The sequence below is a fragment of the Delphinus delphis genome, chromosome 8, assembly GCF_949987515.2.
Source record: "Delphinus delphis chromosome 8, mDelDel1.2, whole genome shotgun sequence".
Classification (NCBI taxonomy): domain Eukaryota; kingdom Metazoa; phylum Chordata; class Mammalia; order Artiodactyla; family Delphinidae; genus Delphinus; species Delphinus delphis.
In genome coordinates this window covers 105,467,483-105,483,825 of record NC_082690.1, presented here as the reverse complement: position 1 = coordinate 105,483,825, position 16,343 = coordinate 105,467,483, and the positions used below count along the sequence as shown (strand labels likewise).

At 44.6% G+C, this 16,343-nt stretch overlaps 1 protein-coding gene across 3 annotated transcripts in view; it reads left to right on the top strand.

The window, feature by feature from the left end:
- Nucleotides 1-545: 545 nt before the first annotated feature.
- KMT5B (lysine methyltransferase 5B) overlaps nt 546-16,343 on the top strand; it is a 53,560-nt gene continuing 37,762 nt past the window's right edge. For 2 of the 3 annotated variants that reach the window (XM_060019432.1, XM_060019434.1), the window contains exon 1: nt 1,145-1,289. The gene's annotated coding sequence lies outside the window, so the exon portion shown is untranslated. Of the gene's footprint in view, nt 1,017-1,144; nt 1,290-16,343 lie in introns of those variants that run through there. The other variant, XM_060019433.1, reaches the window with a different exon arrangement.

The window sequence follows — 16,343 nt, the reverse complement described above, 5'->3', positions numbered from 1 at the left end:
AGGCTTCGCACTCTCCCAGCAGGGCAGCACCCGGCCCGTGTGAGCCTCTGGGCAACTTCCCCACCAGCCTAAAGCTCCTGGAGGGAGCTGCATTCTTGGTACCGGCACTGCCCAACTAGAGGGAGAAGCTGAAAAACCCGTTTCTCGGAAAGCCCGGCACACAGTAGGTGCTCAAGAAATAGCCGGTTGACACTAGGAAGCCAGTGGCCCGATTAATGCAGGCTCACTCCCCCTCCCTCCCTCCCTCCCACACTAAGCGGTGTAACGCTCAGGCTGCCCACATGGTCTTTAAGGGTGTATCTGCTTCCAATGACACCCATTCCCACAACAAAGAGGCTCGCCTCCGTGGGGCCACCTCCCCTAGGCGCACCCGGGAGGCGCCGTGGGCGAGGAGCCTGCCCATTCCTCAGGGCTGTCCCCGGTGGGTGCAGCTGCGCCAGGGACCGAGCGTCGAAGGCGGCCTCGCGGGGCCCGGGTACGTAAGGAGGCCTGAGATCCGGGTGGCGCCCCAGGGACGCGCGGCGGCACCGCCTCCAGCCGCAATTTAAAGGGCAGCGAGGAGCGGAGGGATCCCTGCCGACTGCTCAACACGGATCCCTCCGCCGCGAGCGAAGCGAAGCAACGACTCACCTCATCCCCTCAAAATTCGCTTTTTGTTCCTCCGCCGCGGGAGCACCCGGCGGGGAACTCATTTCTTTCTCGGGTTTCTCCGCCTCCCCCCACCCCTGGTCCCGTAAAAGCAACAGAGGCGTCCAGAGCGGTACGAGCCGAAGTGGTGTCCCTCCGCCTGGCCGCGGGAACTCCTTTTCGTGTCCTTCCACCGTTCCCGGGCGGCGTCCGAGCGGCTCACCGGGGGCGGCGACGCGTCTGCGGCGCGGGCGGTGAGGCTCTGGGGCTATGAGGTGAGGGCGCCCAGGCACCGGAGGCGGCACGCGCGGCGCCAGGACTCAGAACGCGGAGCCCCCAGGCCAGCGGCTGCCTTTTGCACCCCGAGGCCGCGCGAGAGGCGACGCGAGGTGAGGCCCGTGGCGCGAGGGCGCGGGGGCGCGGTGGGGGCGGGGGGCTCCGGCCGCGTCTGGGACTTATTTCCCGACAGCGGATGGAGCGGGCGGTGCTGCGGCTGGGACCGCCATCTTGGATTTTACTCTCCATTTTTCTCTGGAATTATTTTTGGTGATTAATATTCTTAGGGGACGGGGAAGTGTCGCCGGGCAGCGCGGGCCCCTCAGCGCAACGGCGGGGCGGCGGGGCCTCGACGCGCCCCAAGGAGGAGCGGGCAGCGCCCGGCGGTGAGCGGGGGGCGGGCGCCGGTGCGGGGGGCGCAGGGGCGGCGGGCTGGGGGCGGGCCGGCGGGAGCGGGGGCGCCGGGCCGGGTGGGGGCCAGGGCCGGGGCCTCGGGGGTGGAGGGACGGCCGGGGGAGGGGCGCGGCGGCGGCGGCGGCGGCGGCCGGGGGCCGCGGGCCCTGCAGTGGGCGCCGCCGCCGGAAGGGAGCTGTAGCGGCCGCCGGGCAGCGCCGGGCCGGCCCGCGGCCGCACGAGGGGAGCAGCCCCGCCGCTCGCGATTGGGGGACTCTGTTTTCCCTTTTCTCCAATGGGCAGCCGTGAATGGTCTCGCCCAATCTGCTCTCTCTGCCGCGCTCAACTTTGGGTTGTTTTTGTTTGGGCTCGAGCCTCCTTTCAGATTTCCTCCCGGGCCCGTCCTCCGCCCCGCTCCGTCCCTCCCCTGACAGCGGCTCCGGCTCCTGGCCGGGGCTTGCCTCCCGGGCCCCCTAAGTTGGCTGGCGTCTCGGGTCCCGAGAAAAGGCGTCGGTTCTCCCAGAGTGACTCGATTCTTTTCACATATCCAAAGGTGATGTATCAGCGTCACCCCTACCTATGAGAGTGGGGGAAACGTTGACAAGATGACAACTCGACCCAACTTGCTGGAATGGTAGAGAAGCACGTTGGACCCAGAGAAACTCACTCCCTCTCTGTTTGGGTTTATTTGACCCCGTGTTAGAGCTCTTTTACTTCCGACCCATTGACTGGGGGAACTTTAAGAATACTGAGGGGGTGAACATGTGTTCTTCGAAGTTAATTTTTCAGAACTTGCCGTATGAAATTCACCCTGGGGGGAAAAGTCTTATCTAGAGTGGTAGGCAGAACTGATTGGTTGTGATTGCGCTTCTTTTCATCAGGACCTTTTTAGATTTAAACCATTTTGATATAAAGTATAGTTGAACGTGGCTTTATAGGGTCATCAGAGGAAACAGTTGCTAGCTGAAGCTTTTCTTCCTTTAATATTAAGAACACGCCTATAACTTCTGATGATTAGTCATAAAAGCGTAAATATTTTGAAAAGGGAGGGGGCAATCAGTTTAGCCTGAAATAATCGCAGATAATTTGTGCATACTGGGAAGATTACTTAAAGAGTTACTTACTATAGGTACAAGTCTGTAGCCGAATGTTTAGCAACTTCCACCACAGGTGTGGGCCCGTCATCTAAGCATTCTCCTCTTCCTTTCCAAGCCCGGGCCCCAGTGGTTTCCCCTGCCTGGTGCCTTTTGCTCGCACCCTGCCCGGCATTCCTGCATCCCCTCCCCCGGATTGATACTCGCCTTCAGGAAGGCCCAGTGAGAGTGCTACCTCCTGGATAAATCTTCACACCCCTTGCAGACCTCTTACAACACAAGGGCAGGGGCTGACCCACTCAGGAGAAGACACACTTCTGCTTTGTTCCCTGAGCAGTTGTTACATTGTATCATATTTGGTTGTTGACCTTCCCCTCAGCTTTCTTGTGAGCTTGTTATTTATCTCCTCTGCTCAGAGCAGGTACAGAGTAGGTGCTCAGTAGACACTGGATGAAAAATGCTAATTAATAGAGCTTGGTGATTTATACTTAGTTTTTCCTTTTTTTTTTAATATTTATTTATTTATTTGGTTTTGCTGGGTCTTAGTTGCAGCAGGTGGGCTCCTTAGTTGAGGCATGTGAACTCTTAGTTGTGGCGTGCACGTGGGATCTAGTTCCCTGACCAGGGATCGACCCGCAGCCCCCTGCATTGAGAGCGTGGAATCTTAACCACTGTGCCACCAGGAAAGTCCCTATATTTAGTTTTTCAAAATATGTTCATTCTGTTGTTATTGAAAACGTTGTTGTCATTGACACAACAACTTAGTTTGGGTGTGAAAAGAATAATGGGGATACTTACTCTTTAAGAGGAGAGTAGAGTAAGGCTTAATTTTTTATTAGCCCATAAACTTTGAAACCACACTCAAAGTCATTTCCACGTGCCCTCTTGCCATGTTTTCATTTGTCTTCACAGACACACTGAAGTGCTTATGTCTTGAATGCTCCATACCTGAACCAAACACCAGTGGGCAAGATGGGGGGAGGGGAGGATGGGGTATAGCAGAATATGCATGTGAAGGAAGTGGTAGCAGGGTGTGTGTCTTTGAGCTTAGAGTTTTGTGGGTGGAGCATGTTGGTTTATAAATTTTCCCTTGGGTCATCTGTATCTGGGATTGAATCTGATTTTTCTTTGAGTGTCAATTTGTGGGCTTATAGGACATGAGCTTGTGGCCTGGTTGTGTTGCAAAGTCATTTGTGTGTGAAGCATCTGAGCAGCTCCCTGTCCACAGGAATGCCCTTCCCACGGCTTATGAGAGCAAATCCTTTCAGATGAATGATGTCAGTTCCATTATTTTCTATTTTTGCCTGCTATATATGAGCTCTACTTTCTCTCCACTCACAAACTCCTTCCCCTTCATGGGCAAGAGTTACACGACTGTGTCAGCCCTAGAACACTAATTGCTGAGTTTTCCACACAGTGTTAAAGATAGGGACCATGTGTCCTTGTTCCAGTATGACACACTGTTGGTTCCATAGATACACTGAGTAAATGCAGGAAGAGAGCTTAGGATAGTATCTCAGATAGAGCTCTATGCAATATAAGTTTGTTTGTTTGTTTTTTTGCGGTACGCGGGCCTCTCACTGTCGTGACCTCTCCCGTTGCGGAGCCGCGCAGGCTCAGCGGCCATGACTCACGGGCCCAGCTGCTCCGCGGCATGTGGGATCTTCCCGGACCGGGGCACGAACCCATGTCCCCTGCATCGGCAGGTGGACTCTCAACCACTGCGCCACCAGGGAAGCCCGCAATAGAAGTTTTATGTGTAAGATGTAACTTAATTTTTTAGCCTGATTTTTAGTTACTTTTTATTTTGGGAAAAGTATTTTACTGATGTGTCTTGGTGTAGGAAATGGTTTTAATTGCAATAAAAAGCACAAACTTAAATTTATTACAGGATAAAACTAGGCAATGCACTTTAAATTTCAAGTATTAGGGAGTTCTAACCATTAGAACACAGTGATTTGAAAGTAATTGTTTTCTTGGACAGACTGTCAACTCTGAAATCTTTGAATTGAATCCTGTGGTTTTAAATGTTTCATCTAACAAGCTGAATGGGGAAGGGTCCTAGCGAGCAAATCAGGGGACCCCGGGTCTTAGGAAGGTTTCACAACTTCCTTTAAATTCTTTCTACCAACTCTACATTCCACCCACCCCCAAAAAAAAACCTTCTACAAATCTGTTTTTACTTTAGTTCTTACAATAATCCCTTTTCTTCCCTGTAATTTGGTGTTTCCTAGAAGATTAGAAGTGCTGGTTGAGAGGAAACATCATGCCTGACCAATATCTAACCCTGTGTTTTTCTATTAATGTGATTGGAGTTTGTCCTAGTCAGATTACAGAACGTCTAAGTAAGTTTTCACTTACAGTTATATCTTATTTTATTCAACAGACACATCCCCAAATTTTAGTCATGCACACCTTATTTTACATGCATTACAGGATTTTGCTATTTTAAAGGTGTGGAATAGAGAGAATCCATCTGTGCATGACAGACTCATCACCTTATTGTTGTAAATCAGCATTTATGTCTAGCTAAAAAAAAACAAAAAACACTTTCCTTTTGATCCCCATATTGCTCATAGGCAGTAAGTTAGAGTGGATATATTATCTTTACATAGTTGGTGATGGAACCAGAACCATTTGCATTAATTCTAAAATATTGTCACAAAAGGGAAAAAATAAAGTCACTGATTTCCGTAGTCATTTATACTATAAATTATGCCTTGCTTCATGATTTTCCTTCCATCAGATTAAAGGGTTCCTAGGACCACTGGACCACTTTGGTCACTTGCTGCCTCTGGCTCCCACGTCTGCCAGCCAGATTTGAAGCTGACTGGTATCTGTGTGAGACAGAGTCAAACCCTGCACCATCTTCTAAGGTTGATTATAATTAGAACTACAGTTGTACGTGTAATTCTGGGGCTGGATGAAGGTCCGCTGGAGTAAGAATCAGTACCTGTGTTCCAGTCTGCTCCACCTTATTTGTGTAACACACTGACAGGGCAAGCCTTAGTTTCTTCATCTGTAAAATAGCTAAACATTAATCTCTGAGATCACTTCCAATTCTAAATTATACTTTGTCTTTTACACTTGAGCGCCACCCATTTTCTCACTTCTAAGAGCGACTTTAATCATATTTTGCCATCTCTGCAATTGGTTTACATAGTTCATCTGTATATTCCATGTAGTCTTTTCTCCTTGTTTTGAAATATTAAGTTGATGATACAGCTTACATTCATTTGGGTTTTAGAATTTGGAGACTAGGGTCCCAAAAGCCTAATTCTTAAGGTCTATATGGTTCCCACATCTCTGTGGCTCCTGCCTATCAGCTGCATTTCTGCAAGATGTCTTATTTTCTGTATTATAAGAGTACACAAAAGTTAAGTGGAGCTAGGAAGCATTCCCCAGTGATAAGCCTGTTTGTTTGTGGGTGATGCACATGTGACTCAAATATTGAAGTAAACCCCAGACTTAGGCCTGAATGCTAGGGTTCTAGACTCAGCCTTACAACTTAAAGCAGTTTGACTTCAGGAAGGCAACTCCATTCTGAGCTTTAGCCATCTCATTTGTAGTGGTAATACCTGTCTCGCCTCCCTCATAGGGTTGCCAGGCTGGTGAACCCTCAGTCATGTGGGTTAAGGTGCAACAGACACCTAACTTGCACATCTTTATAGGAACGCCGGGTCAGTACATCTCTCATGACACTAGGATTGCCTCTCAGCTTTAAGGCAAAAGATCCCTTCAGTGAAGGGTCATTCTGCTTCCTATTCTGCACTCTTCTGCTCTGTTCATCAGATACTTGGTTTTCACATGCTTCTGTGTGGTTTTGCAAGGTCCCCCACTCCTTAGTAGCCCCGTGTAGATTTTCCTGAAAGCTGAAACTCTCGTGCGCCCTCTAGTGTTCCCTGCACACAACCAATATTCCAGCACCACGAACAGTGCCCGGTGGCTCCCAGTAGGTTCTTGATAAATGTTGGATTGAGTTGATTCTAAATCTTCCGAATGATTCATTTTGTCTGTCTCATTTTTATAACAAGGTTGAAATATATGATCTCTGAAAAGTATTAATGATCTCTGAAGAGTATTTTTATTTTCAAAAAAAATCTTTATGTTGCATGTTATGAAGGGATATATATTTTTAGCAAGAAAACCAACCTACTCTTAGGAAAATGGATGCCCCAGCTAAAGAGTAAAGGGGGCTGATCCTTCAGCCAGTGAGCCCGTAGAGTCTGGAGCCGGAGAGGCCATATACAAACCTGCTTCTCCCTTCCCGTTAAAAAAGAAACAAAAATCAGACCTCATTCAGAGGAGGATTTAGACAAAGCCAGTTGCTTCAGAAAATATTTGTTTGGTGGATATAAACAGATACCAGGAGTGTCTCTGATCCAAAAAGAAGATGATTGTTTCTGTATTTATGCTTTTGATTTATCCTCCTTGATCATCCAGTCTGAAGTTTGTTCCTATATTATTCTCTCCTGATTTCCTAGTTGTTTCCTTTATAGCTCTTACCAGAATTTACCATTTCATGCTTATTTGATTGTCTCTCTTCCCACACTATACTCTGAGCTCCATAAAATCAGGAACCATGTCCCTTTTTGTTCTAGGGTCTTCCTCTTAAAGTATGGGGCGAAGCATGTTTAAGAATTTGAGTCAGGATTATATTGCTTTCTTATATGGTGTCAAGAGTATACAGTCTTTAAACCCCACCTTGGCTAATTTTTTTTTCTAATTCTCTAAGGCTTCCTCTCCTTTGTAAAGTGGGGGTGGTAATAGTAGTATTGTATATGTTGTATATATTTAATGTTTTTATTATATGAATTATGTTGTATAGTTTAATATTATATGTTAACGAATATTTAAAATATATTGTATATGTTAAGGGACTGTGATGTGGCTAAATGATATGATATATGTGAAGTTATTAGCACAGTTCTTGGGTCATAGTAACGAGCAATAGTGTGAAATGGTGCCCAGAGAACTGGAGCTAAGAGGTGTCTCTCTGTCATCCCCATGGCACTCAGTTCTTCACTCACATCTTGAGCGGACATCACTTAGCTGTGTGTTGGACACTGTGCTAGGCATTGAGCGGCATGCCCCAGGCGCTGTAAGTGGGGAATGCTCCTTTGCAAGGCCTCTCTGACTCTCACGGTGCCAGCATGTGTCTCTTGCTTATTTTATTCCCTTTTCTCTTCACTCCCCTTTTCCTTTCATTTAACTGACCATGATAAAGCTCAAAAAAATCTTTTTTTTTTGGTTTCACATATTGGTAGCATATTATCTTGTCAGAAGAAGTGAATTACTTTGGGCAGGTAATACGTGTCCCTGAGCCTGTTTCTTTTAATCTAAGACTTTTTGCTCTGAAATTCTGTGATTTTTTGAATTAAGATAATGTTGAAATGCTTGGTGAATTGTAAAGTCCTCTGTTAATGTTACTCTTTCACAGTCACTTCTCTCCTGAGTTTTAACATCTTAAGACAGTTTCACGTGGGTAGTGCCCCATCCTCAAATTCAGCAAACCAAACTTTCTCATCTTTCCTGCAAATGTGTTCCTTCTGCAGTCCCTAACTCAGTTCATGGCAATCTTGCAGTCTCCCCAACTGAAACTTCTACCCCAACTAGAGATTTCTGATTTGACTTCCTTTCTGTCCTTCAACACCTATGTCTGTCTGATTTGTCACCAAGTCTTGCCAAGCTCGTATTTGAAAAACCAGAGCTTTCCTCTCTCTTCCCATCCATTTCTACTCTTTGTTGCATTTAGTTTTCTAACTGGTCTCTCTGCCGCCAATCACATGCTTTTTAGCTAGTGGGATCCTTTCTATGAGTACAGTTGAGCAAATTCTCCAGTCTTTCATCTGTGTAACCAGATAAAAAAAGGTACCTGCTTTACAGGGTGTGACAAATGATAAAGTTAATATAGGAAGCACTAAGTGAATGGAGGAGCAATTATTTCAACAAATGGAGTTACACAGTAAGATAATATTTTATCAGATACACAACAAGGTATATTCTATTGTAACAAAATCTGCAGTCCCTCTGAATGTTGACATGTGAGGCTAATTCAGTGATGTTTAACTATACATTGTTGCCAGAAGTCACATTCCTTCTCTTCAGGAGCTGTAGGAAAAGCAAAGCTGATCTCAACTCTGTATCATAAATTAGCACCCCTGGTCCTTTTTTATTCTGTTGAAAATTTGTACTTTTTTTAATGGATGAGGTGATGTGATTTTTTTTTTTCTTTCCTGTGGGAGTTACGGTAGGATGAGGAATGGAGGGGAAATTTCTACTTGATTGTTTAAAGTTTTGTGAATAATACATCAGCATATCTTCTTTGTTTCTTAGTTACATGAAAAGAGGAGACAGTTGGAGACCTTTATTGTATTAGCAGTTTCTGCTTATTTAATCCTTGTGCCAAACCTCTTTTCATTTTACTAATGAGACATTAGCGAGGTTAAATGGCTTGTCCAGGGTCACATTGCTGGAGAGCAGTGAGTGGAGCCAGGGCGGCACCGATGCTTTGACTCCACCCCGAGCCACGTCCTGAGCCACTGTGCGCGCTGCCCCCTGCACGGTCTGCCACCTGGCCTTTAGGACCCAGCCCAAGAACCACCTTTTGGAAGTTTTTTCTCACCCTTGTCTTCGCCCAGTAAGAATCAATTGTCCTTTGTTCTACTTACCTCATAGCCTCTCAGGAACTGTGGGCTGTACTTACAGACTCTTGACACTAGGTGGCATCTGTTTCTAGAAAAGTAAAATGCTGTTTGGGTCTCAGAGACTACTCTAACAAAGGAAGCGTCCTTGATTTTACTTATAGGCACTACGAGGTAAGCGGATGGGTCAGACACGGAGAGATGGGGAGGAGATTTTAGGGAGATTAGGGGCAGAATTCCCCTCAACAACCACGTCAGCTAAAACCTTTATTTTAGAAATACCTACTGAGACAATTGGAGACACAGATCTTTCTTACATAAAACCCTTTGTTGTGATACGTGTTGGTGTACGTGTGGTGTACATAAATAAGGAACTGTGAAACAGTATTTTCTGTAATGAGTTTATCACATGCTCAGCTGTAGTTCAGTGGCTGAATAAGTATAAGTGTTGCAAACGTCTGATCGTAGACTTAACCAGTGGTGGCTGTTTTGCTGTTTAAAATGGTCTGCTAAATGAAAAAGTCTAATAGTTCTGATTTTCATTTTTTTATTGTAAACATATATGTAAATATGATAATGTTCAGTATGTTACGTCTAAGGAAGATCTTGGTTAACTGTGCTTAAACAGTGCATGAGTAATTAGATGTAATTGAGACACCAGCTTTATCTTCAAAATCCATATAGCTCTCTCTGTAGCCGTGTTTCATATGTGCAGTTGAAGGGGGAAATGTCTTTTTTTAAAAGTGTATTTAAGACAACTTTTTAAAGGTGCTTAAAATCTCTTTCCCTGTGACGTGTTGGAATTTTATGTATTTCTGGAGTCTAATTAGAAAGCATTTTTACTTTGATTTGCTTTTTCCTGGTCTCTGTATTAGTTTCCTGTGTGTGCTGTAACAAAGTACCACAGACTTGGTGGCTTAAAATAGCAGACATGTATTCTCTCACAGTTCTGGAGGCCGGAAGTTCACCGTCAGTTTCACTGGACCAAAATCAAGATATGGGTAGGGCTCCCTCCAGAGGCTCTAAGAGAGCATTGTTCTTTGCCTCTTCCAGTTTCTGGTGACTGTGGCATTCCTTTGCTTGTGGCCACCTCACGCCACTCTTTTCCTCTTCTTCTCAAGTGTGTGTGGTGTCCAATCTCCCTCTGCCTCTCCCTTTTAAGGGCACTTGGGATGACATTTTGGGCCCACCTGGATAATCTCTTTCATCTCAAAATCTGTAATTTACTCATATCTCCAAAGACCCCTTTCCTTATAAATTAACATGCATAGGTTTCAGATTAAGACCTGATAGATATCTTTGGGGACCATTTTCCAGCCTCCTTTAGAGAAGTTATTGCAACCAACTTAGCAGGATTAGTGACGCTATCTCTAGCCATCATTTTATCCTAAAAGGGGGTGGGTGGAGCATTATTATGCATTGGTGGGACTGCTCTTTTCAGGCACCATCCTCTTGCTGGTCTGATTGGGGCTTTGCCACCTGAGGCTACTTGAGAAAGCTGTTAAATTGGCTGAAGCAAAACGCATATGAGTTTGACTCTACAAAAGCTGGAAAAGGAAAGCAGAAATGATACTTTTAATAATGGCATGTCATTAGTAATTATTTTACAAGTATAAAGACCTATTCTTTGCTCTGGAGTTTGGTGCTGGATACCCGATTAGCGTTGAATCTGCATGACGGCTCCAGTTGTAGAGCAACAAGGGCTTAATGCTGAATTAAGAAGAAGAAAAATCCCCAAGACTTTTCTTTCGTACCACTAGGACTAGTTGAACTCTGACAGGTCATCTAAATTCTTAAATGAGATTTATTTCTGACAGTGTTCATAGGAGCAAGTTTTAAGGTTATAGGTGAGATCATGGATTCATGGTAGCTTTCTAAGAAATTGGCAACTGGGCAATTACCCTGTCAAACTGCATTACAGAATTACAATGGAATAGTGATCCCACATGCTTCTGATGGCTTCTCAGGGCTTCTTCAACTGGTCTGATTGTGTGAATTATTACTGTAGGATTCCATGGAACCTTGGCTATATGTTATTTGCAGATGAATTTGGAATAACCGTTGATAAATACTGACATGGAATTCTTTGGTACATATATTATAGAGTCCTTTTGTAATTTTAGATTTGAGGGAGAGAACTAATACCACTGGGGCTTATGTGTAGCAGTTACGTTTGAGACTAGAAAGGGGGATATGATATGAATGGACCTGTGGTATGTTGGGCCTTGTGCTAGGTTCCAGTGATACGGAAGTGTACCTTAGCTCATTTATACTGCAGTGGGGAAGGCAAGTGTCACCAAGTAATTACATAAAGAAGTGAATACAGTTGTGATAAACACCGTGAAGGAGAAATATTCAAGCATGTACCCAGACAAATCTCCTGGGTGGAGGGGTGGGAGGTGGGGACTGATGGGCAGGCTGGCAGTAGCCCAAGTGCAGAGGCCAGTGGTGGGAAGATGCCTTGCACACTGGAGGGTCGTAAGCTAGGCTGTGTCTGGAGTATTAGCTGGAGCAAGGGGTGAGACTGGCAGGGCTGGATCATGCAGGACCTGTAGGCCTTGGTAAGTAAGGTAAATTCTGTTAATGGTAGTTCTTAACAGTTTCAAAATACTTTTATTTTTGCTATTGCATGTAATTTTCACATGTGAGATAGGCTGCACACATGAGGCCCTAGAAGGGGGAATTGGTTTTTTACTTAACTAGTGGGATGTTGTTGGAACTGATAGTAGTCTGAGTAGTTTCACCCCTGGTCCACCTTGTGCTCTTTGTTCTTTTGGGGTGGGGGTGGGGGCTGTGTGTTTGTTTGTTGTTTCTTCTTTGGACAGTGCTTTCTTTCATTTCTATGCTTTTTATTTGTGTTTGTCTTCCTTGTGCTTATTTTAAATATAAAGCCTCTGGGAGTCTGGGATTGTGACACTTGAGCATCAGAGTCCACAAGCAAAGGCATCAAAGACTTGTGGAAGTAGTTCAGTGATATTTTTTCAGTTCCCATCAACCTAGAAGTCTGATATTTGAATTGCTCTGTTTAAAGTTTTAGAAGTTGGCTTTAACTTACATACATACGGATGATGCAGAGGATTTTTGTGAAATCTGTTTTATTTTCCTTATATACACCTTTATTTTTTTATTACAAAGTAATATATGTTCATTTTGAAAAGTTGAACCTTTTGAAGAATATGTCATGTAACAGTTAAAAAAATTGCTTGTAATCTTTTTCTCCAAAGATAAAACTGTTAACTGGTGTATCGCATTGTTTTCTTAGCAAATTGTAACTGAATCACTTGAAAAATGTTTGTTCTGCTTTTTCTCAATAAAGATTTTCAAAAGTGCTCTAGCAAGCTAGACCCTGCTTTTTAAAAATATATGTTATCTTTTCATTTTCAGCCACTTGGGGATTGTTTCCATGTCAATGGATAATTTCTCAAAGATAAACTATCTGCAGACAAGTTCAGCTTGTAAACTGGTTAGAGTTCTTGGTAATGGCACAGGAATTATTTTGAAATTCTTGGTAGTCTTTCAGAATCAATATTTTCATTTTTCTGACAGATGTTTTGAAATCCTGATTTGTGTTTAGGATATTCAACAAAAAATTCCTTTCCAGAAGCTTTAAGTGAAAAAGAATTGAAACCAAAGTTCTCAAATTGGAGGTGAGCAGCTGAGCTCAAAAGTCACTAAGAGTTTATGATCCTTGTGTGTGTCCATAAAGGGACAGTGGGAGGCTAACAGGGTGTTGACATTTGTCGAGGGTCCATCACTGGGAATAGAGCGGGCACTTTACATAAACCAAGCGCATTTTTCTATGGAACAACTCTGTGGTTTCTTTAGAAACGTGAATATCAAGTATTGGGGGAAGTGGTTTTTTCCCAATTATAAATAAATAGGTTCACTGTAAACATTTTGGGGAAAAAATCTTTTTTTGATGTTAATCCCATTCCCCCAAAGACAGCCATTGCTGTTGGTGATTTGGATTGTATGATGATGTGTGTGTGTGCTTTTTACCTTTGTGGTATTAAAATGTGATTAAACTTTCCTCTTTAAATGCAACTCTTATTTTAGCAGTTTTCTGGCACGTTTTGTATTGTCATAAATTGTGTGCATTTGATACTAGAATCTGAAGTATGTGCATCTTTCCCCACCTGTTGGTCCAGTGAAACCTTTCCTGTTGATTTCCTGTTGATTTCAGGTAGTCCCTGGGGGTGGGTGCAAGGTGTGCCCATGCCAGAGCATAGTCACAGCTACGTTTCCTTAGAGCCCGGTTGTGTCATTTTTGTGAACACTCATAGAAATAGAGGGGGCAAAGACTTGCACAGAACCCCCAGGGATTCCGTCCATCAGCATACTCAGGTGATTTATTACTTCAGGCCAGAGAACTAATTAATCTGTTCGTTTAAAAACTTTTTTTTTTTTTTAAACAAAGATCCTTGTAAACTCTCTCAAGGCATACTGGTCTCAAATTAACCTATTCCCACCATCTCCCATCCTGTGAATACTACATTCATCTTTTCTGGCACCTGAAATTTGGACTCTTTTTCTCTTGTTTGAAACAAATAACAAGAACTTAGGACTCTCTTATTCATTATTCCTTAGAGTCCTTTCTGCCATCTCATTCTTTCCCCATGAGCCCATGTTTCGAGACTTTATGTCCATTTCAGAAGTTCTCTGTCGTTTCTGAGAGAGGCTCACAGTGGCCCATCTGTCATGACTTTCAACTCTCAGAGATTTGCCTTATGAGCAACTGCAGCCTGTGCCCAGCTGGGTCACTCCTTCCTGAAGCGCTGGGCCCTGGTTTGCTTTTGCTTCTCCTCCTGCCTCGCTAGTTGCTCCTTTTAGTATCCTTAGCTGCTGTTTCCTCATCTTGATCGCTAAATATTTGGGTGTCCCTCAGTCCTTAGACTTCTTTTATCTCTACTTACTTCCTAGGTGATTTCCTCTTGCCCCATGGCTTGAAATCCCATTAGTCTCCTGACTCCAAGTTTATACATCCAGCCTGGGCCTGTCCTCCAGATCCAGCTGCCTAAACATCTCTGCTTGGTTTCTAATAGGCATCTCAAACATGACCAAACCAAACTCCTGCACCCCAACCCCTGCCAAAACCCGACCTCCCTGTGGTCTTTGTCACCTCCATAACTGCTAATTCCATTCTTCCACTTGCAAGTACATCTGAGCCCTCTCTCTTTCACACAGTGTCGGCAAAATCTTCGGAAAAGATCCTGAGACGAACCACTTCTCACCGCTTTTGCTGCTGCGAGCCACCAGCATCTGTTTCCCCTCTCATTGATTGCTGTGTCTCTTTAACTGCTTTCTCTCTCGTCCCCCCAAATTGTTAGTCGCTTTATTAGACCTGCTTTTTCAAAAGCATTCAAACTCTTCGCCACATGACAAGCATCCAGCATGGGCCTTTAACACTTAACTCCTGTCACTTCTCTGCTCTCTCCCTGGGAGTTAGTGCCCAAGTCGCAGAAGGGGCTTGGAGGCCCTCTGGCCTTCCTCCTGCCCCTCTTACCCCCTGCTCTGCTCCAGCCACACTGGGCTCTGTGCTGGTCCTCGGACACACCAGCTGCTTTGCTCCCTTGGCTTTGTACTCGCTCTTTGCCTGGTGCGCGCTCCCCAGTGCTGCCCCGCTTTTCCCAGGCCCACCCTGGCTCCGCCTGAAACACTCCCGCCACTTAGAAACGGCTTCATTTTCTCCAGGGTGCTGGCATTTATTTGTTCGTTCGTTGCTTCCCAGAGCTTTCTTCGTTAGAATATAGGCACAGGTGAGGGTGAGAAACCTTATTTGCTGCATCCTCAGTGCCTGGAATAGTGGCTGGAATGTAGTAGATGTCTAATAATTTTCATGATTTTTTTTTTTTTTTTTTTTTTTTTGCGGTACGTGGGCCTCTCACTGCTGCAGCCTCTCCCGTTGCGGAGCACAGGCTCCGGACACGCAGGCTCAGCGGCCATGGCTCACGGGCCCAGCCGCTCTGCGGCACGTGGGATCCTCCCAGACCAGGGCACGAACCTGTGTCCCCTGCATCGGCAGGCGGACTCTCAACCACGGCGCCACCAGGGAAGCCCTCATGATATTTTTATATTGGGAAATCAGATCAGAGAAAGATTTGTAGCTGTTAGGCCATTTAAGGAGTCGCCAGTACTCCTTTCTTGAGAATTGTTTTTCTGCCGATTTTGGAATAAATTTGAGGTAATTTTAACTTCTAGATATAGTCAGTGGCCAGTTAGCTCGGATACGTCCACCAAGCCACGACCATGGTAGTGTTTCCATGTGAGCCAGCTGGGTTCCAAGGCAGAGAGACTGCACCCTTGCTCTGTTGGGAGGGGGGAGCCACCCAGTGTCTTCAGCTCCTGTTTCTCCTACTAAAATATCCACTTGTGTTAGCTTTTGAAATTCCGTCTCCACCTTTAATGTGTAAGTGTTCTTCCAGCTCATAGTCTTACGGGAATGATCATGCCAACGGCAGATCCTGCACTCATGAGGGCAGAACAAACAGTGACCTAATGATGAGTAGAGTATATGTTCGTTTTGAGCTAAAAGTTTATCAATAGCCCCCAATTTCTGATAGCTTTACGAGAACTGCTTTTACAAAGTATTCATTGTGAGCTTAAGTCTTTTGCCTTAATGATAGCTGTTGTTATCTGGACGAGTGGAGAGTATTGGTGCCTCTGCTAGGATACATCCAGACATAACATACAGTGTGTTCATACTAGTGAAATTCAGCCGTGTCTTGTGATTGACAGTGCTTGTTATGCTATGGTACCTTAAGTTCAAACAAAATAATATCAGTTGACTGCAATATAAATGAGACCCAGGGTTAGGAATTTGCTCCATTTTGGATCATTAACCCACATTTAATAGAAATGATGTGTAAGAGTGGATCTCAGTCTGCGTTCCACACTGTGTTCTAGTACACAGTAGCTGGAGTATACTTCTAAAATGATTTATTGGTGAACTTTTCCAAATTCTTGGTAAAACTTAGGTTGATAGGTATAATTTCCTCAAATTAAAAATTTTTATTCCATACTTCTTAAAATTTTGGTATTTGCTCTTTGCCCTAACAGACGAACAAATGAATGAATAAGTAACTTAGAACAATAGTTCTGACACTGGAAAACTAGTGTCAGAATCACCTGGAGGGCTTATTAAAACACAGATTGCTGGGCCTCTTCCCAGGTTTTCCACTTTTTATCTCTGAGTAGGAAGCTTGGTTGCGACTTAAGGATTCTCTGGAGAGGTGACTTGCTCTTTCTTTTGTCTCTTAATTCTGTCTAAAGCCACATTGCTCTTTTCTGTTCCGTATAGTTACATTTTATG